The sequence below is a fragment of the Myxine glutinosa genome, chromosome 6 (assembly GCF_964187855.1).
Source record: "Myxine glutinosa chromosome 6, kmMyxGlut1.1, whole genome shotgun sequence".
Lineage (NCBI taxonomy): Eukaryota > Metazoa > Chordata > Myxini > Myxiniformes > Myxinidae > Myxine > Myxine glutinosa.
In genome coordinates, this window is record NC_136266.1 from 128,128,997 (window position 1) to 128,152,225 (window position 23,229).

Genomic DNA, 23,229 nt, shown 5'->3' on the forward strand with positions numbered 1-23,229 from the left:
CCGCCTCTGGAACAAACTCCCACACTCCCTTCAATCCCACTCCTCCCTCCAGGTGTTTAAAACAGCTGTTCACCACCATCTCTTATCTTCCCCCATCCAAAACATTGATCTTTTCTACCCCCGCTAATTCACCCCAGATCCACCTGGTTTGAAATTCCAACTTCTTTCCTGGAAGTCCCGGCAGTGTCCATATGTTTTATACCTCTCCCACCCCCCCTCCCCCTTCACATGACCCCCCACCCAAAGCTCACTCCCTCCCACAGATCTCTCGATGTCTCTCGGTCCCTGCTCTCAAATGTTGTGTTTGTGTCCTTCCCCCTCTCTCCCCATCTTGTCTACCGCTCCCCATGTTATATGTTTTATGTGTCGGTTTGTCTTTCTGTGTGATTAATGTTGGCTCTTTCACGAGCCTCGATCTTGTATACAAAAAAAACAAAAAACTGATCACAAAAAAGACATAAAAACAAAAACATATCACAAAGGGAGTGGGAGAACAAGATGGAGAGCAGGGACATCGGGAGATCTGTGGGAAGGAGAGGGCTTGGGGAGGAGGAGGCATGGGAGGGGGTGGAGGGGTGGGAGAGGTAAAAAAAAAAAAAAAAAAAAAAAACACGTGGACACTGCTCGGACTTCCAGGAAAGAAGGTGGGCAGAAGCCAGAGAGTCGGTTTGTCTTTTTGTGTGATTAATGTTGGCTCTTTCACGAGCCTCGATCTTGTATACAAAAAAAACAAACAAAAAAAACTGACCATTTTCGCAAACTGCGATTTTCGCAGTTTAACCATAAGAGGGTTGCTGGCAGATCTTGTGCGACCTGTAGGAATATTTGGGGGACAGAGCCCAGAGAGAGAGCTGGAGGAGCAAGGCCAGAGAGGAGTCGGTAGAAGACAGAAAGTCCTCCAATCTGCCTGCAGTGAGAGAGTGAAAGGCCCTCGGAGTTAGCTTCATCAATCTCGGAGGTATCATCATCTCGGAGGTATCATCAGCTCGGAGGTATCATCAGCTCGGAGGTATCATCAGCTCGGAGGTATCATCATCTCGGAGGTATCATCATCTCGGAGGTATCATCAGCTCGGAGGTATCATCAGCTCGGAGGTATCATCAGCTCGGAGGTATCATCAGCTCGGAGGTATCATCATCTCGGAGGTATCATCATCTCGGAGGTATCATCAGCTCGGAGGTATCATCAGCTTCAGCTTGGGAGGGGAAAAATTGAATTTTTGCACAAAATGGTGTATAAATGGCAATGATTTGCAGCATTGCACACCATCGCCATGGTAACCAAGTAAATACAAAATGTTAAATTATTTTAAAACGTGTGTTTAAACTATGTTAAAATGCTGAATGTTCAATTTTTTTACGACTTTAACACCTTTTCTGGTTTTTTTTGTTGTTGTTGAATTCTGATTCCACACTTAATTTAGTACTAAATTTGAAATTTGATATTTTGTTCTTGCTAAGTCACTTATAAGTCAGTCACAGTCACTATGTATTGCTCATAAGCCATGACTTTAAATGTCTGCTTTAAAATGACATGGTGCTGCTTTAAATGTCGCATATGGATAGACAACTACATGGTGGACTCTGGGTAAACAGTTCTCCATGAGATCTCTCTCCATCACAGTGCAGTGGAATGTCAAGTTTGTCATCAGGATCCAAAAAAACACAATTTGGCAGTTCGACTGTTTTAAGGACTCATATCTTGAACACCACTCATACATGGGTTATTGTACTTGGGGAAGCTGAAATCTAGACAACCATACTTTCAAAATTCAAAACACGAAGGTTGCCCTTGATTTATTAAAACAATTATCATGAATGAAACACAAGGATTTTTCATAAATAATCACAACCTTGTTCCAAGCTCTGTGAAAGGAATGGAGATTGCCTTCAGTTGGATTTGCCTCACATGAGGCAAAGGCAAGTTGTTTCAGGGCAACTGCCTCAGCACAAGATTCAGTGCTCCATGGACGGGAGGAAGGGTATGACAACTTAAGACGAGATGGGATGAATCTGTGCATGAGAGAGAGATCAGTTTACTTTGGAAGAATTCCCAGGATGAGTTGATGTCAGAGGCAGTCGAGATGGGAGACCAGTCCAGACGATTGATGGCTGCTTGAAGACCGTCCCAGTCGGCCTGAGAGAAATGCCAGACTCGTCGACGCTGAGGAGACTCTCTGAGAATGGTCAGAGAGATGTCCACTTTAACAAGCACATGATCAGAAGAGCCGATTGGAGCAGAAGAAGAGCAGCAGACATTAGCAGGGAAGTTAATCATCGTTTACTCATGATCACTTGCTGGGGGAGGAAGCGGTGGTGTGAGAGTGCAAAACTTGTGTTTTATTTGTTGTGGAGGAGTTGTTTAATTTTCATGATGTTGCTTAATTTGTGCAATGTTTGGTGAAGGGATCTGTTGTTAAAATGGAAAATGCTTTTGATATCTGATTTAGCGCATTTATGTTAAGATGTTTATTGAAGAGGACTGTTCTTTTTCAGGGAACCAAAGGAGAACGAGTCTCCTGGTTCTCATGATGTCGATGTGAATGAGTGTCCTCGTTCGCAAGACGTCTTTGAGAACTTGTTAACACCAGCAACTACGCCAAAGAAAGCCACTTTATGGAAGCGTCTGAAGTAAATAATTTTATTTTCCTCCTCTTCGCTTTTTTAACTTTCTTTTGAATGTATCTACCTGAACAAATGTACAAGAAACTGACTTTGGAATCCTTTTCAACGTAGGCTTAAGTGCTCCAGACGCAATAAGAAGCGGAAGAGTTGTGGCACCAATGAACACACCACGTAAGTAAAAGAAAATATCCCTTGGGAATGTCGTGACATGAAACGTACAAGCTCCAGAAATGATATTCCTTTAACGAAATTTAACCAAACCCGATTGTATCGAGGTCACATTTTCCTCCTTAATTATTTTCTGCCTGGTAGATTGGAGGTTTAATTTTTGGGTGAATGCTTTGAGGTGCGTGCACTGAGTTGTTTCACCTGGGTTGGAATCTGGACCCAGATATTTATGGTCATCCTGGTGTTTTGCATGAAGTGCGAAGCCTCGATTTGTGGACCATCCCACCAAATGATGTGAAGCTGGAGACCCATCTGCCAGCGCTGGGTGTGTTCGTGGATGTTAAAGAGCCCATTATGTCTCAGATGGCAGAGCACTGATATGGTTTTCCAGAGGACCTGGGTTCGATTCCCAGTCTGGGCATGTAATTTTCCCACATGTATCAATTTAATTATTCAATCCTGTTCATTAATAAATTAATTATGTGTGATGTTTCTGCTGTCTCTTCGACCCCTATGTACCTTAAGACCTCTTAGAACCGTTGAGACCTTTTGGAACTTGTAAGACCCCTTAGAATCCTTGAATACACCTAAATAAAGACACCTTTGAGCCCTTAAGACCCCTTGAAACACTTAAAACCCATGAAGACCCTCTAAAGCAAGACCCTGTAAGACCCTTTATGATGCTCCAGACCATTTAGAACCCATAGACCTCTAATATCCTGAAGAAACCTTGGACATTTAAGACTCATAAGATCCTATAGATGGCTGAGACGATATAGACTGTTGATGACCCCTAGACCCCGTAAACCCCCTTGGAACCCCAAAACCCTTTGTACCCCATTAGACCCTTGAGTACACTTAAGACCCCTTAATCTCCTTTCTACCTTTTAAACCTTCAGATCTTTCAATGCTCTCTGGACCCCTTTTACCTGTAGACCATTTTTAGACGTTTTCAGGCCCTTTCGATAATTCCGACCCTTAAGACCTTACATCGCACCCTTTAGACCCCTTTGACCTTTTAAGATCCTTGAAACTATTTTGACTGTTTAGAGTTTCGATCCATTTCGACATTTTCAGATCTTTCACCTCTACACCTTTTGCAATGAGACCATTTTAATTTTCAGACCTAGACACATGCAGATAATATCATGGGGTGGTGGGGGGGGGGGGGACCCCTTAGACCCCTTGAACACAATGTCACTTTTGAGTGACAAGGCGAACACATGGAGAATGTGCATGAGGGAGACAGGTGGAGTGAGCTGATGAAGGACGATGTGGATTTGTGGATTTGGTTTGTTTATCTCATGGGGGTTGGATGAGGCGTTGACACTCTCCATGAAACCGCCTGGTGGGGGGGGGGGGGGGGTCTTAACTTTGGTAAGAAGACACCAGGAACAGATTGTTTGCATGAAGTGCGAAGCGCCGGACAGAGCAGACATAGAGATAGAGTTTGGCCAGAGAGGCCTCTGTGCAGGCCAGTCAAGTTCTTCCACACCGATCTCAACAAACCATTTCTGTATGGACCTCGCTTTGTGCACGGGGCATTGTCATGCTGAAACAGGAAAGGGCCTTCCCCAAACTGTTGCCACAACGTTGGAAGCACACAATCGTCTCGAATGTTCGTCTGATAATAGCTATGAGACTGCACTTGCGGCCCTGAGGAATTTTTTGGTCCCAAGAGTTAATGTCGTGGCAGAACGATATAAATTTCGGCAACGTGGTCAGTAAAATGGTGAGTCTACTTCACAATACATTGCTTCATCAAGGGAGATGGTCGTCCCATGTGAGTTTGGAGAGCTGGCAGACGAAATGATCCGGGATCAGCTGGTCAAGAAAACAAATTCACCTCACATTAGAGAGTGGTTATTGCTAGAAACGGGACTGACATTACAGAAAGCTATAACCATCGCGAGACAGACTGAGTTGGCAATGGCAGAGGCCAAGATCATCGGCCATGGGGCTGCTCGCGCCATACAGGCCATACACCCTGTGCAGACACAGGATTCGCAGAGCAGCAAAAGACCCTTTAGACTCGCTGGGAGAGGTATTTCAGATCAACGATCCCAACCGGCTCAAGGTAAGACGTTTTATAGATGTGGTTCTGTAAACCACCCAGCTAATTACGATGGATGCCCAGCAAAGGACGCACAGTGCAACAGCTGCAAAAAGAGTGGACATTTTGCTAAAGTATGCCGGAACTCAAAACACGTTCACGAAGTGACTGTACCGGACGTGAATGTGTTGAGTGTAGACAATAGGACTTGAGTGGGTTTCAATTGAGCCAATTGAATCTTCAGAGTGGGTTTCACCAATTGTAGTGACAATGAAGAAAAACGGAGGGATTCGTCTGTGTGTGGATTTAAGAGAACCAAATAAAGCAGTGGTGATTGACAGATATCATCTTCCGCATATGGAAGAGATGTTTGCCGAGCTGCGACACAGCACACTTTTCTCCACACTGGATCTGCAAAGTGCGTACCACCAGGTTGTATTGCATGAGCACATCAGGGACCTCACTGCCTTCATTACGCATGAGGGACTGTTTCGCTACAAACGAATCCCTAATGGGCTCTCTTCAGCACCCAGTTGTTTCCAGAGGATGATGTCTGCCATTTAAAGAAACAGCCCAGAGCTCGGTGTTACGTCGATGATGTAATCGTTTTTGGAGGGACTCCCGAAGCACATGATAAAAACCTCAGAGAGGTACTACAACGTATCGATGCAGACGGGCTGAAACGGAACCTTTCAAAATGCCACTTCAGACAGACGGAGTTGTCATTTTAAGGACATATGGTGCCACATGCAGGACTGAAACCTGACCCTGCTCATGTTGTTGCGGTGTCACAAGCACCCCCCACCGAAAGACGTGCAGAGTTTGCGCTCTTTTCTCGGACTCACATCATGATATGCAAAATTCATTCCTCAATATGCATCAGTCGTGGAACCTCTGAGAGAATTACTACGGGGACCATCCACCTTCTCCTGGTCAGTCAAGGCATAGCAAAGTTTTGACTCAGTTAAAGAACTGATTGTCAGAAGTCCAGCTCTCGCTCTTTTTGATCCAGAGCTATACACCATAGTGACAACTGATGCCTCTGATTATGGTCTTGGTGTGGTCCCGATGCAAATTCATGCTGACAAAACAGAGAAAACCATCGTATTTGCATCCCGAACGCTGACTGAATCGGAAAGAAAATATTCCACGGGAAAAAGGAAGCACTTGGATGCATGTGGGCGACAGAGAAGTGGAGGAGTTATCTCTGGGGCAGACATTTCACATTACGCACTGACCACAGTCATCTCACTACACTGCTTTCCACAAAAGGATTGGGAAGAGCTGGAATGCGTGTGGCCAAATGGTCCGCATGGCTTCTGTCATTTAATTATGACATTCAGTACAAGCCTGGCTCTGAAAATGTAACAGCTGATTGCTTGTCTCGCCTGCCACTGCCTACTTCAGAGCCAAGCCTGGAGGATGATGTTGAGGTTGTCGCACTCACATCAACCCTCACTGCTGTGACGGCTGAATAATTCAAAACGGCCTGTATTCCCTGCCCTATTCAAGCAAAGCTGCGGGAAATGCTTACAAAGCGCTGGCCGAAAATGTCAAAAGGCCTGGATCCTTATCTCCTTCCTTACTTCAGATTGCAAAGTGAACTGTCATTACAAGAGGACTGCGTGATGAGAGGTACTCACCGCCTTCTTGTCCCAGATGTACGACAACAACATTTCATCAAATTAGCGCATGACACTCACCAGGGCATAGTGAGGACAAAGCAGCGGTTAAGGGATCTGTACTGGTGGCCGGGAATGGACGCGCATGTAGAGTCCGCAATCAAAGCTTGCATTACTTGTCAGCAACACAACAAGACAGCTGTGACACACGCACCACCACTGCAGCTGGTTCCTTATCCTGACGCAGCTTGGGAGAAACTGGCAATAGACATAGTGCGGCCCTTCGATTCTGCACCACTGGACTGTCGTTTTGCTATCACATTCATCGATTACTTTAGCAAATGGCCAGAAATTGCCTTCACCTCCCCAGTCACTTCCACTACAGTGATCAAGTTCCTGTCATCTGTCTTCAGCAGAGAAGGTAACCCAAAAGAGTTGATATCCGACAATGGTTCACAATTCACCTCTCGGGAATTTGAAACCTTTCTGAAAGACAGAGACATTACACACAGAAAGTCAGCAGTCTACCACCCGCAAGTGAATGGAGAAATAGAACGATTCAATCGAAGCTTAAAAGAAAGCTTGCTCACTGCTAACATCGAGGGGAAAGACCTGAAAACATTTACAACGGACTTTCTTCAAACATACTGGGCAACCCGACATGCCACAACACAGTGATCACCTGCTGAACTGCTTCATGAGAGAGAGATGCATGCCAAGCTTCATGTATCTGGGTTACAGATGCCAAAGGCCAACACACCGTCACGCAAAGACACAGCACTCACAGTACAAGAAAAGCAGAACAAGCAAAAGGCGTACACAGACAAACGGCGGGGGACAAAGGATGTGAACTTTGAATGTGGCTCCTTCATCCGAGTGAGGAAACCTGGCATCCTCCGAAAGGGACAATCTGAATTTTCAGCACCTCTCCAAGTTATGGAGCGAAGAGGATCTCACACGAACAAACTGTCCGATGGACGGTTCTGGAATGCTTCTCATTTAGCATCTGCCTGCCAAGAAAATGAAAGAGATGATACCGAGCAACCACTCCTTCCTGGCATCACGGCACCACCAGCTCAAGACACATCAGAATCTGTGCCGGTCGGCCGGGATGCCAGAGTTCGCAGACCTCCAGTCTGGACATGAGATTATGTGATGATGTAATCTAAAGTTCTTAGAGAGTAAGAAAAGGAAGCTATGATAAACTGTTGCCATGTCTATAATTACTTGTTTTATGGTTAATCCACGCTGTGGCATTACTACATTTCATCTTCTAGTTAACTATCTAGTTAACCTCTAAACCTCACCAATGCATTGTATCACATTCTCACCAACGACTCCAGGGGAAGGGACTGCCCTAACCTAACATTATGGAAATAACTACGCTGAGGGACCTGTATGTTGGGTGCAATTACTTTCAGGGTTTATTCCTAGAACCACAACAATACATATACTGTATATACTGTATATAAACATCAACTGAAGCCGTCTATCCAGATTTCAGGCTTATCATCATTTGCAAATTGAAAGGGAAATTCAAATAAGGATAAAGGGATAGTTTCACATGACAATTTATTGTGATCATCCCTACCTTGTTTCCATACTATTTGGCATACCATCCCTACATCCTTTTACATTTTGAAGAGTTTTTTATTACCTTTTTCTGGACTTAAAAAATATGTATTTACATTCTCGAGAATTTTATTTGGATTGCACTGTGAAATTTATTGTCGATTGTGTGTGAAAACACCACATTAAATAGTGTTATTATACAATGGATAGTGGTCATATGCCACTGTTAACCACACCTATAATCATACAGAAGTGATTGTCCCGCTCTGCCAGGATGATTGACAGGCATGGCCCCGCCCTTCCCTCGTTTCCCTTAATATTAGTTGGTGTCGTTAATAATAATTAGTAATAGGTGTCCACAACCATCCCTGAATATATTGTGGAATGTCGGCTGAAGCCCTCATGTTTTTTTTCTTCCACCCTCATTTTTAGCTCACCTGGAACAAAGTTCAGGGGAGCTTATGCGATGGCGCGTCGTCCGTCAATCAGTCCGGAAACACTTGAAATTTCTTCTCCGAAACCGCCGATGGGATTGTGACCAAATTTGGCACAAATGATATTTGTTGTGTTGTGACTAATGTTCACAGCATTAAAAATAATTCGAGGTCTAAGGGGGTCTACACGGCATCAAAGTGGATCCAGGTTTGACCCCCCCAAAAAGTGGATTTGCTGTTTCCTCTGAAACTACACACATGATTTTGATGAAACTTCACCACATCCTTCATCATCACCACCCATATGTACCAAGGTTTGTTCACAGAATTTAAAAATCTGCCCCTTTGAGAGTCTACAGGGGGGAGGGGAGGTTGCCCGGGGGAGTTGCCCCCCAAAATCAGAGAAGCATGAATAAAGGATTTAAGGGAAAAGCGGTTTTAGACGCATGGCAGTTAGCGTCAATCCGAGGTGCGGCACACACTTTGATGCATCACATGCCGTCCATGTCCATGAAATAACTGGATGGCAGTTTGTATCTCGATCGGGATTCAAGCCGAGGCTATACAGTTGAGAGGTGAGTGTGCATACCTCTCGGCCATCCTACAACTCCTCTGAATAGATCCTCTGCATTTAGCGTAATTGTTTTGGGCTTAATTAGCAATTATGGTCTGGCCGTCTGGGTTCATTATTTTTGTGAAACCTTTAACTATTCACCATGAAGTTTGAGCCTCTCAAAGGGAAATCAGATAAAGTTTACTTCTTCCAAACCTTTTCGTCTTCACAAAGTCTTCTCCCTTTTTTGTTCCTCGATAAAGTATTAGTCTGTTTTATATTTTGGTTTCATAATTCCACATGCATCCTTTTAACCCTATTCAAGTTACACATCCAGGATTAATGTTTTATATCCCATAATAATGCAACACATTTGGAATATGCCTATCTTCTTTTCCAGAATCATGCATTTTACTTGAACTGACAAGAATTGTCTTTATTTCTTGCAGTTTTCGATGTGGCCAGAAAAATGAAGAGAACAAAAAGGGAAAGAAGGAGCGGCCGTTACTCAAGGAGGTTCGACAAGAGGAAGCAGTTGTGATACAGGGATTAAATGAAGAGGAGGATCCACCATTAGTTCAGCTCGGAGGGCAACCAGTGCAGGAAAAAGATGTCAAACAAATATATGAGGACGCATGGACAAAACTGAAAGAAAGGCAGAAGAAATTAGAGGAAGAGCAGATGAAAAAGCATGAAGAAGAGCTGAGAAGAGAAGAGCTCACAATAGAGAAAATAAAGCAAGGGGGAGTGGAGTGGGAACGGGCACAATTCCAAGAATTGAAGGCATTACAACAAGAGCAGGAGATAAAGCATAAAGAGGAAAAACAGAGACAAATACAACAAGAAGAAAAACAGAAACAAATAGGACAGAGCCAAATACAACAGGAGGAAAAACAGAGAGAAATCGAACAGACACAAATAGAGCAGGAGCAGAAACAGAGACAAAGAGAACAGGAGCAGAAACAGAGACAAAGAGAACAGGAGCAGAAACAGAGACAAATAGAGCAGGAGCAGAAACAGAGACAAAGAGAACAGGAGCAGAAACAGAGACAAAGAGAACATGAGCAGAAACAGAGACAAATAGAGAAGGAGAAGAAACCGAGACAAATAGAGAAGGAGAAGAAACAGAGACAAATAGAGCAGGAGGAAAAACAGAGACAAAGAGAACAGGAGCAGAAACAGAGACAAAGAGACCATGAGCAGAAACAGAGACAAATAGAGCGGGAGAAGAAACAGAGACAAATAGAGCAGGAGCAGAAACAGAGACAAAGAGAACATGAGCAGAAACATAGACAAATAGAGCAGGAGGAGAAACAGAGACAAATAGAGCAGAAGGAAAAACAGAGACCAAGAGAACAGGAGCATAAACAGAGACAAAGAGACCATGAGCAGAAACAGAGACAAATAGAGCGGGAGAAGAAACAGAGACAAATAGAGCAGGAGCAGAAACAGAGACAAATAGAGCAGGGGGAGAAACAGAGACAAATAGAGCAGGAGGAGAAACAGAGACAAATAGAACAGGAGCAGAAACAGAGACAAAGAGAACAGGAGCAGAAACAGAGGGAAATTGAACAGGAAGAGAAACAGAGACAAATAGAGCAGAAACAGAGACAAAGAGAACATGAGCAGAAACAGAGACAAATAGAGCAGGAGAAGAAACAGAGACAAATAGAGCAGGAGCAGAAACAGAGACAAAGAGAACATGAGCAGAAACAGAGACAAATAGAGCAGGAGCAGAATCAGAGACAAAGAGAACAGGAGCAGAAACAGAGACAAAGAAAACATGAGCAGAAACAGAGACAAATAGAGCAGGAGCAGAAACAGAGACAAGGAGAACAGGAGCAGAAACAGAGACAAAGAGAACATGAGCAGAAACAGAGACAAATAGAGCAGGAGAAGAAACAGAGACAAATAGAGCAGGAGCAGAAACAGAGACAAAGAGAACATGAGCAGAAACAGAGACAAATAGAGCAGGAGAAGAAACAGAGACAAATAGAGCAGGAGCAGAAACAGAGACAAAGAGAACAGGAGCAGAAACAGAGGGAAATTGAACAGGAGAAGAAACAGAGAGAAATAGAGCAGGAGCAAAAACAGAGACAAGGAGAACAGGAGCAGAAACAGAGACAAATAGAGCAGGAGAAGACACAGAGACAAATAGAGCAAGAGCAGAAACAGAGACAAAGAGAACATGAGCAGAAACAGAGACAAATAGAGCAGGAGCAGAAACAGAGTCAAATAGAGCAGGAGCAGAAACAGAGACAAATAGAACAGGAGCAGAAACAGAGGGATATTGAACAGGAGAAGAAACAGAGACAAATAGAGCAGGAGCAGAAACAGAGACAAAGAGAACAGGAGCAGAAACAGAGACAAATAGAGCAGGAGAAGAAACAGAGACAAATAGAGCAGGAGCAGAAACAGAGAGCAATCGAACAGGAAGAAAAACAGAGACAAAGAGAACAGGAGGAACAGAAACAGACACAAATCGAGCAGGAGCAGAAACAGAGACAAATAGAGCAGGAGCAGAAACAGAGACAAATAGAGCAGGAGCAGAAACAGAGACAAATAGAGCAGGAGCAGAAACAGAGACAAATAGAGCAGGAGCAGAAACAGAGACAAATAGTGCAGGAGCAGAAACAGAGACAAATAGTGCAGGAGCAGAAACAGAGACAAATAGAGCAGGAGCAGAAACAGAGACAAATAGAGCAGGAGCAGAAACAGAGACAAATAGAGCAGGAGCAGAAACAGAGACAAATAGAGCAGGAGCAGAAACAGAGACAAATAGAGCAGGAGCAGAAACAGAGGGAAATTGAACAGGAGGAGAAACAGAGAGAAACAGAACAAGAAGAAAAACAGAGAGAATTAGAACAGAGAGAAATAGAGGAGGAAGAGAATCAGAGACAAATAGAGCAGGAGCAGAAACAGAGACAAATACAGCAGGAGCAGAAACAGAGACAAATAGAGCCGGAGCAAAAACAGAGAGCAATCGAACAGGAGGATAAACAGAGAGAAATCGAACAAGAAGAAAAACAGAGAGAAATAGAGCAGAAGCAGAAACAGAGACAAATAGAGCAGGAGCAAAAACAGAGAGCAATCGAACAGGAAGATAAACAGAGAGCAATCGAACAAGAAGAAAAACAGAGAGAAATAGAGCAGGAGCAGAAACAGAGACAAATAGACCTGCAGCAAAAACAGAGACAAATAGAGCAGGAGCAGAAACAGAGACAAAGAGAGCAGGGGGAACAGAAACAGAGAAAAACAGAGCAGGAGCAGAAACAGAGACAAATAGAGCAGGAGCAGAAACAGAGGGAAATTGAACAGGAAGAGAAACAGAGAGAAATCGAACAAGAAGAAAAACAGAGAGAATTTGAACAGAGAGAAATAGAGAAGGAAGCGAAACAGAGACAAATAGAGCAGGAGCAGAAACAGAGACAAATAGAACAGGAGCAGAAACAGAGACAAATAGAGCAGGAGCAGAAACAGAGACAAATAGAGCAGCAGCAGAAACAGAGACAAATAGAGCAGGAGCAGAAACAGAGACAAATAGAGCAGGAGCAGAAACAGAGGGAAATTGAACAGGAAGAGAAACAGATAGAAATCGAACAAGAAGAAAAGCAGAGAGAATTTGAACAGAGAGAAATAGAGAAGGAAGAGAAACAGAGACAAATAGAGCAGGAACAGAAACAGAGACAAATAGAACAGGAGCAAAAACAGAGAGCAATCGAACAGGAAGAAAAACAGAGACAAAGAGAACAGGGGGAACAGAAACAGAGACAAATAGAGCAGGAGCAGAAACAGAGACAAAGAGAACAGGAAGAGAAACGGAGACAAATAGAGCAGGAGCAGAAACAGAGGGAAATTGAACAGGAGCAGAAACAGAGACACATTGAACAGGAAGAGAAACAGAGACAAAGAGAACAGGAGGAACAGAAACAGAGACAAATAGAGCAGGAACAGAAACAGAGACAAATAGAGCAGGAGCAGAAACAGAGACAAATAGAGCAGGAGCAGAAACAGAGGGAAATTGAACAGGAAGAGAAACAGAGAGAAAGCGAACAAGAAGAAAAACAGAGAGAATTTGAACAGAGAGAAATACAGGAGGAAGAGAAACAGAGACAAATAGAGCAAGAGCAGAAACAGAGACAAATAGAGCAGGAGCAGAAACAGAGACAAATAGAGCAGGAGCAGAAACAGAGACAAATAGAGCAGGAGCAGAAACAGAGACAAATAGAGCAGGAGCAGAAACAGAGACAAATAGAGCAGGAGCAGAAACAGAGACAAATAGAGCAGGAACAGAAACAGAGACAAATAGAGCAGGAGCAGAAACAGAGTGAAATTGAACAGGAAGAGAAACAGAGAGAAAGCGAACAAGAAGAAAAACAGAGAGAATTTGAACAGAGAGAAATACAGGAGGAAGAGAAACAGAGACAAATAGAGCAAGAGCAGAAACAGAGACAAATAGAGCAGGAGCAGAAACAGAGACAAATAGGGCAGGAGCAGAAACAGAGACAAATAGAGCGGGAGCAGAAACAGAGACAAATAGAGCAGGAGCAGAAACAGAGACAAATAGAGCAGGAGCAGAAACAGAGACAAATAGAGCAGGAGCAGAAACAGAGACAAATAGATCAGGAGCAGAAACAGAGACAAATAGAGCAGGAGCAGAAACAGAGACAAATAGAGCAGGAGCAGAAACAGAGACAAAGAGAACAGGAGGAACAGAAACAGAGACAAATAGAGCAGGAGCAGAAACAGAGACAAATAGAGCAGGAGCAGAAACAGAGACAAATAGAGCAGGAGCAGAAACAGAGGGAAATTGAACAGGAAGAGAAACAGAGACAAAGAGAACAGGAGGAAGAGAAACAGAGACAAATAGAGCAGGAACAGAAACAGAGACAAATAGAGCAGCAGCAAAAACAGAGAGAAATTGAACAGGAAGAGAAACAGAGAGAAATAGAACAAGAAGAAAAACAGAGAGAATTTGAACAGAGAGAAATAGAGGAGGAAGAGAAACAGAGACAAATAGAGCAAGAGCAGAAACAAAGACAAATAGAGCAGGAGCAGAAACAGAGACAAATAGAGCAGGAGCAGAAACAGAGACAAATAGAGCAGGAGCAGAAACAGAGACAAATAGAGCAGGAGCAGAAACAGAGACAAATAGAGCAGGAGCAGAAACAGAGACAAATAGAGCAGGAGCAGAAACAGAGACAAATAGAGCAGGAGCAGAAACAGAGACAAATAGAGCAGGAGCAGAAACAGAGACAAATAGAGCAGGAGCAGAAACAGAGACAAATAGAGCAGGAACAGAAACAGAGACAAATGGAGCAGGAGCAGAAACAGAGTGAAATTGAACAGGAAGAGAAACAGAGAGAAATCGAACAAGAAGAAAAACAGAGAGAATTTGAACAGAGAGCAATAGAGGAGGAAGAGAAACAGAGACAAATAGAGCAAGAGCAGAAACAGAGACAAATAGAGCAGGAGCAGAAACAGAGACAAATAGAGCAGGAGCAGAAACAGAGACAAATAGAGCAGGAGCAGAAACAGAGACAAATAGAGCAGGAGCAGAAACAGAGACAAATAGAGCAGGAGCAGAAACAGAGACAAATAGAGCAGGAGCAGAAACAGAGGGAAATTGAACAGGAAGAGAACCAGAGAGAAACAGAACAAGAAGAAAAACAGAGAGAAACAGAACAAGAAGAAAAACAGAGAGAATTTGAACAGAGAGAAATAGAGGAGGAAGAGAAACAGAGACAAATAGAGCAGGAGCAGAAACAGAGACAAATAGAGCAGGAGCAAAAACAGAGAGCAATCGAACAGGAAGAGAAACAGAGAGAAATAGAACAAGAAGAAAAACAGAGAGATATAGAGGAGGAGCAAAAACAGAGACAAATAGAGCAGGAGCAGAAACAGAGACAAATAGAGCAGGAGCAGAAACAGAGGGAAATTGAACAGGAGCAGAAACAGCGACAAATAGAGCAGGAGCAGAAACAGAGACAAATAGAGCATGAGCAGAAACAGAGACAAATAGAGCAGGAGCAGAAACAGAGACAAATAGAGCAGGAGCAGAAACAGAGACAAATAGAGCAGGAGCAGAAACAGAGACGAATAGAGCAGGAGCAGAAACATAGACAAATAGAGCAGGAGCAGAAACAGAGGGAAATCGAACCAGAAGAAAAACAGAGAGAATTTGAACAGAGAGAAATAGAGGAGGAAGAGAAACAGAGACAAATAGAGCAGGAGCAGAAACAGAGACAAATAGAACAGGAGCAGAAACAGAGACAAATAGAGCAGGAGCAGAAACAGAGGGAAATTGAACAGGAAGAAAAACAGAGACAAAGAGAACAGGAGGAACAGAAACAGACACAAATAGAGCAGGAGCAGAAACAGAGACAAAGAGAACAGGAAGAGAAACAGAGACAAATAGAGCAGGAGCAGAAACAGAGGGAAATTGAACAGGAAGAGAAACAGAGAGAAATCGAACAAGAAGAAAAACAGAGAGAATTTGAACAGAGAGAAATAGAGGAGGACGAGAAACAGAGAGAAATCGAACAAGAAGAAAAACAGAGAGCAATAGAGGAAGAGAAACAGAGACAAATAGAGCAGGAGAAAAAACAGAGACAAATAGAGCAGGAGCAAAAACAGAGACAAATAGAGCAGGAGCAGAAACAGAGACAAATAGAGCAGGAGCAAAAACAGAGAGCAATCGAACAGGAAGAGAAACAGAGAGAAATCGAACAAGAAGAAAAACAGAGAGAAATAGAGGAGGAGCAGAAACAGAGACAAATAGAGCAGCAGCAAAAACAGAGACAAATAGAGCAGGAGGAACAGAAACAGAGAAAAACAGAGCAGGAGCAGAAACAGAGACAAATAGAGCAGGAGCAGAAACAGAGGGAAATTGAACAGGAGCAGAAACAGAGACAAATAGAGCAGGAGCAGAAACAGAGACAAATAGAGCAGGAGCAGAAACAGAGACAAATAGAGCAGGAGCAGAAACAGAGACAAATAGAGCAGGAGCAGAAACAGAGACAAATAGAGCAGGAGCAAAAACAGAGAGAAATCGAACAGGAAGAGAAACAGAGAGAAATCGAACAAGAAGAGAAACAGAGACAAAGAGAACAGGAGGAGCAGAAACAGAGACAAATAGAGCAGGAGCAGAAACAGAGACAAATAGAGCAGGAGCAGAAACAGAGACAAAGAGAACAGGAGCAGAAACAGAGACAAATAGAGCAGGAGCAGAAACAGAGACAAATAGAGCAGGAGCAGAAACAGAGAGCAACCAAACAGGAAGAAAAAGAGAGACAAAGAGAACAGGAGGAACAGAAACAGAGACAAATAGAGCAGGAGCAAAAACAGAGAGAAATCGAACAGGAAGAGAAACAGAGAGAAATCGAACAAGAAGAGAAACAGAGAGCAATCGAACAGGAAGAGAAACCGAGACAACGAGAACAGGAGGAACAGAAACAGAGACAAATAGAGCAGGAGCAGAAACAGAGACAAATCGAGCAGGAGCAGAAACAGAGACAAATAGAGCAGGAGCAGAAACAGAGACAAAGAGAACAGGAGCAAAAAGAGAGAGCAATCGAACAGGAAGAAAAACAGAGACAAAGAGAACAGGAGGAACAGAAACAGAGACAAATAGAGCAGGAGCAAAACCAGAGACAAATAGAGCTTTTTTTTGTTTGTATTGTTTTGTTTTGTATACTGAGTCGAGGCTCGTGAAAGAGCTAACATTTATTTCACAAACAAACAAATGAAAAATCGGTCAGAGACCGAGGACTTGCCGCAAAGTACTTTTTTATCGGCCATTTAGGACAAATATGACGGCTGAACCACGTGACCGATGACGTCATCATGAACATATTTTATTCCCCATGGAGAGTTCGTTGCAATGAGCCATGTCTCAATTTTTTCTGTTCAGTACTTTCGGAGATATGGAGGTGCAAAGTTTTTCCAAGATGGCGGCCGAACCACGTGACCTATGACGTCATCATTAATATGTTTTATTCCCAAAGGAGAGTTCTTTACAATGAGCCATGTCTCAACTTTTTCTGTTCAGCACTTTTGGAGATTTCGTGGTGCAAAGTTTTGCCGTTTTTCCAAGATGGCGGCCGACCACGTGACTGATGACGTCATCATTAACACATTTTATTCCCCATGGAGAGTTCTTTACAATGAGCCATGTCTCAATTTTTTCTGTTCAGCACTTTTGGAGATATAGTGGTGCAAATTTTTGCCGTTTTTCCAAGATGGCGGCCGACCACGTGACATATGACGTCATCATTAACATATTTTATTCCCCATGGAGAGTTCTTTACAATGAGCCATGTCTCAATTTTTTCTGTTCAGCACTTTTGTAGATATAGTGGCGCAACGTTTTGCCGTTTTTCCAAGATGGCGACCGAACCACGTGACTGATGACGTCATCATTTACATATTTTATTCCCCATGGAGAGTTCTTTACAATGAGCCATGTCTCAATTTTTTCTGTTCAGTACTTTCGGAGATATAGAGGTGCAAAGTTTTTCGGTTTTTCCAAGATGGCAGCTGAACCACGTCACCGATGACGTCATCAATTGGGCACAGTCTATTCCAGGGCAAGACCAATATGTGTGCAAAGTTTGGCGATTCTACGTGCAACGGTGTAGACGCAGTGCTGCAAACAGACAGACAGACAGACAGACAGACAGACAGACAAACAGACAAATGAAAAATCGGTCAGAGACCGAGGACTTGCCGGGATGTACTTTTTTATCGACCATTTAGGACAAATATGGCGGCCGAACTACGTGATACATGACGTCATCATTAACATATTCAATGTTAATTTTTGTTAATGTTAATGTCAATGTTAATTCAATTTTTTCCATTCTGCACTTTTGGAAATATAGTGGTGCAAAGTTTTTGCCGTTTTTCCAAGATGGCGGCCGAACCACGTGACCGATGGCATCATCATTAACATATTTTATTCCCCATGGAGAGTTCTTTACAATGAGCCATGTCTCAATTTTTTCTATTCAGAGATATGGAGGTGCAAAATTTTTCGGTTTTTCCAAGATGGCGGCCGACCACGTGACATATGACATCATCATTAACATATTTTATTCCCCATGGAGAGTTCTTTACAATGAGCCATTTCTCAATTTTTTCTGTTCAGCACTTTTGGAGATTTTGTGGTGCAAAGTTTTGCCGTTTTTCCAAGATGGCGGCCGACCACGTGACTGCTGACGTCATCATTAACATATTTTATTCCCCATGGAGAGTTCTTTACAATGAGCCATGTCTCAATTTTTTCTGTTCAGCACTTTTGGAGATAAAGTGGTGCAAAGTTTTGCCGTTTTTCCAAGATGGCGGGCGACCACGTGACATATGACGTCATCATTAACATATTTTATTCCCCATGGAGAGTTCTTTACAATGAGCCATGTCTCAATTTTTTCTGTTCAGCACTTTTGGAGATATAGTGGCGCAACGTTTTGCCGTTTTTCCAAGATGGCGACCGAACCACGTGACCGATGACGTCATCATTAACATATTTTATTCCACATGGAGAGTTCTTGACAATGAGCCATGTCTCAATTTTTTCTGTTCAGTACTTTTGGAGATATGGAGGTGCAAATTTTTTCGGTTTTTCTAAGATGGCGGCCGAACCACGTGACCGATGACGTCATCATTTGGGCACAGTATATTAGAGGGCAAGACCAATATGTGTGCCAAGTTTGGCGATTCTACGTGCAACAGTGTAGACGCAGTGCTGCAAACAGACAAACAGACAGATGAAAAATCGGTCAGAGACCGAGGACTTGCCGGAATGTACTCTTTTATCGGCCATTTAAGACAAATATGGCGTCCGAACCACGTGATAGATGACGTCATCATTAACATATATTATTCCCCATGGAGAGTTCTTCACAAAGAGCCATGTCTCAACTTTTTCTATTCAGCACTTTTGGAGATATGGAGGTGCTACGTTTTTCGGTTTTTCCAAGATGGCAGCCGAACCACGTGACCTATGATGTCATCATTAACATATTTTATTCCCCATGGAGAGTTCTTTACAATGAGCCATGTCTCAATTTTTTCTATTCAGCACTTTCAGAGATATGGAGGTGCACAATTTTTCGGTTTTTCCAAGATGGCGGCCGAACCACGTGACATATGACGTCATCATTAACATATTTTATTCCCCATTGAGAGTTCTTTACAATGAGCCATGTCTCAATTTTTTCCATTCTGCACTTTTGGAGATATAGTGGTGCAAAGTTTTCCCATTTTTCCAAGATGGCGGCCGAACCACGTGACCGATGGCGTCATCATTAACATATTTTATTCCCCATGGAGAGTTCTTTACAATGAGCCATGTCTCAATTTTTTCTGTTCAGCACTTTTGGAGATTTTGTGGTGCAAAGTTTTGCCGTTTTTCCAAGATGGCGGCCGACCACGTGACTGATGACGTCATCATTAACATATTTTATTCCCCATGGAGAGTTCTTTACAATGAGCCATGTCTCAATTTTTTCTGTTCAGCACTTTTGGAGATATAGTGGTGCAAAGTTTTGCCGTTTTTCCAAGATGGCGGCCGACCACGTGACATATGACGTCATCATTAACATATTTTATTCCCCATGGAGAGTTCTTTACAATGAGCCATGTCTCAATTTTTTCTGTTCAGTACTTTCGGAGATATAGAGGTGCAAATTTATTCGGTTTTTCCAAGATGGCGGCCGAACCACGTCACTGATGACGTCATCATTGAGGCACAGTATATTAGAGGGCAAGACCATTATGTGTGCAAAGTTTGGCGATTCTCCGTGCAACGGTGTAGACGCAGTGCTGCAAACAGACAAACAGACAGACAAACAGACAGACAAACAGACAGACAGACAAATGAAAAATCGGTCAGAGACCGAGGACTTGCCGGAATGTACTTTTTTATCGGCCATTTAGGACAAATATGGCGGCCGAACCACGTGACCGATGACGTCATCATTAACATATTTTATTCCCCATGGAGAGTTCTTTACAATGAGCCATGCCTCAATTTTTTCTATTCAGGACTTTTGGAGATGTGGAGGTGCAGAGTTTTTCGGTTTTTCCAAGATGGCGGCCGAACCACGTGACTGATGACGTCATCATTAACATATTTTATTCCCCATGGAGAGTTCTTTACAATGAGCCATGTCTCAATTTTTTCTGTTCAGCACTTTTGGAGATATAGTGGTGCAAAGTTTTGCCGTTTTTCCAAGATGGCGGCCGACCACGTGACATATGACATCATCATTAACATATTTTATTCCCCATGGAGAGTTCTTTACAATGAGCCATGTCTCAATTTTTTCTGTTCAGGACTTTTGGAGATTTTGTGGTGCAAAGTTTTGCCGTTTTTCCAAGATGGTGGCCGACCACGTGACTGATGACGTCATCATTAACATATTTTATTCCCCATGGAGAGTTCTTTACAATGAGCCATGTCTCAATTTTTTCTGTTCAGCACTTTTGGAGATATAGTGGTGCAAAGTTTTTCGGTTTTTCCAAGATGGCGGCCGACCACGTGACATATGACGTCATCATTAACATATTTTATTCCCCATGGAGAGTTCTTTACAATGAGCCAGGTCTCAATTTTTTCTGTTCAGCACTTTTGGAGCTTTAGTGGCGCAACGTTTTGCCGTTTTTCCAAGATGGCGACCGAACCACGTGACTGATGACGTCATCATTTACATATTTTATTCCCCATTGAGAGTTCTTTACAATGAGCCATGTCTCCATTTTTTCTGTTCAGTACTTTCGGAGATATAGAGGTGCAAAGTTTTTCGGTTTTTCCAAGATGGCGGCCAAACCACGTCACCGATGACGTCATCAATTGGGCACAGTCTATTCCAGGGCAAGACCAATATTTGTGCAAAGTTTGGCGATTCTACGTGCAACGGTGTAGACGCAGTGCTGCAAACAGACAGACAAACAGACAGACAGACAGACAGACAAACAAACGAACAGATCAACATACTTGCCGGAAAATTTTTCCGGCAAGTAACAAACGAACAGATCAACATACTTGCCGGAAAATTTTTCCGGCAAGTAACAAACGAACAGATCAACATACTTGCCGGAAAATTTTTCCGGCAAGTAACAAAACAAACTAGACAAACAAAATATACAAAAAGAGAGAGTGGAAGACATGATGGGGAGAGAAGGGGAAGCACACAACCACAACATTTGAGAGCAGGGAGAAGTGTGGGAGGGAGAGGGCTTGGGGGCAGGAGGCGTGGGAGGGGGAGGGGAGGGGGGAGAGGTATAAAACACAAGGGGACCGAAATTAGCGGGGGTAGAAAAGATCAAGGTTTTGGATGGGGGAGGATAAGAGATGGTGGTGAACAGCTGTTTTAAAGACCTGGAGGCTGGAGTGGGATTGAAGAGAGTGAGGGAGTTTGTTCCAGAGGCGGGAGAAAAGAGGAATGAAGGAGTGAAGGTGAGCAGAAAGTCTTGATTTTGGCAGTTTAACCATAAGAGGGTTGCAGGCAGATCTTGTGCGACCTGTAGGAATATTTGGGGGACAGAGCCCAGAGAGGGCTGGGGGGGGCAAGGCCAGAGAGGAGACGGTAGAAGATGGAAAGACCACCAACCTGCCTGCGGTGAGTGAGTGAAAGGCCCTTGGAGTTAGCTTCATCGCGGGAGATTCCAATGATTCTGAACGCTTTGGTTTCAACAGCATGAAGACGGGCTAGGTGTGAGTCAGGAGCACCAGACCAGAGGGGAGAGCAGTATTCCATAGAGCAGTATTCCTAACCCTAACCCTAACCCTAACCCTAACCCTAAGCAGCATGAGCAGAAACAGAGGGAAATTGAACAGGAAGAGAAAAAGAGACAAAGAGAACAGGAGGAACAGAAACAGAGAAAAATAGAGCAGGAGCAGAAACAGAGGGAAATTGAACAGGAATAGAAACAGAGAGAAATCGAACAAGAAGAAAAACAGAGAGAAATAGAGCAGGAGCAGAAACAGAGACAAATAGAGCAGGAGCAGAAACAGAGACAAATAGAGCAGGAGCAGAAACAGAGACAAAGAGAGCAGGAGGAACAGAAACAGAGAAAAACAGAGCAGGAGCAGAAACAGAGACAAATAGAGCAGGAGCAGAAACAGAGGGAAATTGAACAGGAGCAGAAACAGCGACAAATAGAGCAGGAGCAGAAACAGAGACAAATAGAGCAGGAGCAGAAACAGAGACAAATAGAGCAGGAGCAGAAACAGAGACAAATAGAGCAGGAGCAGAAACAGAGACAAATAAAGCAGGAGCAGAAACAGAGACAAATAGAGCAGGAAGAACAGAAACAAAGATAATTTGAACAGAGAGAAATAGATCAGGAGCAGAAACAGAGACAAATAGAGCAGGAGCAGAAACAGAGACAAAGAGAACAGGTGCAAAAACAGAGAGCAACCAAACAGTAAGAAAAAGAGAGACAAAGAGAACAGGAGGAACAGAAACAGAGACAAATAGAACAGGAGCAGAAACAGAGGGAAATTGAACAGGAAGAGAAACAGAGAGAAATCGAACAAGAAGAAAAACAGAGAGAATTTGAACAGAGAGAAATAGAGGAGGAAGAGAAACAGAGACAAATAGAGCAGGAGCAGAAACAGAGACAAATAGAGCAGGAGCAGAAACAGAGACAAAGAGAACAGGAGCAAAAACAGAGAGCAATCGAACAGGAAGAAAAACAGAGACAAAGAGAACAGGAGGAACAGAAACAGAGACAAATAGAGCAGGAGCAGAAACAAAAGGAAATTGAACAGGAAGAGAAAAAGAGACAAATAGAGCAGGAGGAACAGAAACAAAGAGAATTTGAACAGAGAGAAATAGAGCAGGAGCAGAAACAGAGACAAAGAGAACAGGAGCAGAAACAGAGACAAATAGAGCAGGAGCAGAAACAGAGACAAAGAGAACAGGAGCAAAAACAGAGGGAAATATAGCAGGAGCAGAAACAGAGGGAAATTGAACTGGAAGAGAAACAGAGAGCAATCGAACAGGAAGAAAAACAGAGACAAATAGAGCAGGAGGAACAGAAACAGAGACAAATAGAGCGGGAGCAGAAACAGAGACAAATAGAGCAGGAGCAGAAACAGAGAGCAATCGAACAGGAAGAGAAACAGAGACAAAGAGAACAGGAGGAACAGAAACAGAGACAAATAGAGCAGGAGCAGAAACAGAGGGAAATTGAA

At 43.2% G+C, this 23,229-nt stretch overlaps 1 pseudogene; it reads left to right on the forward strand.

Annotated features, from left to right (window-relative positions):
• Positions 1-8,919: 8,919 nt before the first annotated feature.
• On the forward strand, positions 8,920-22,980 carry LOC144892739 (uncharacterized; annotated as a pseudogene).
• The last annotated feature ends 249 nt before the right edge of the window (positions 22,981-23,229 follow it).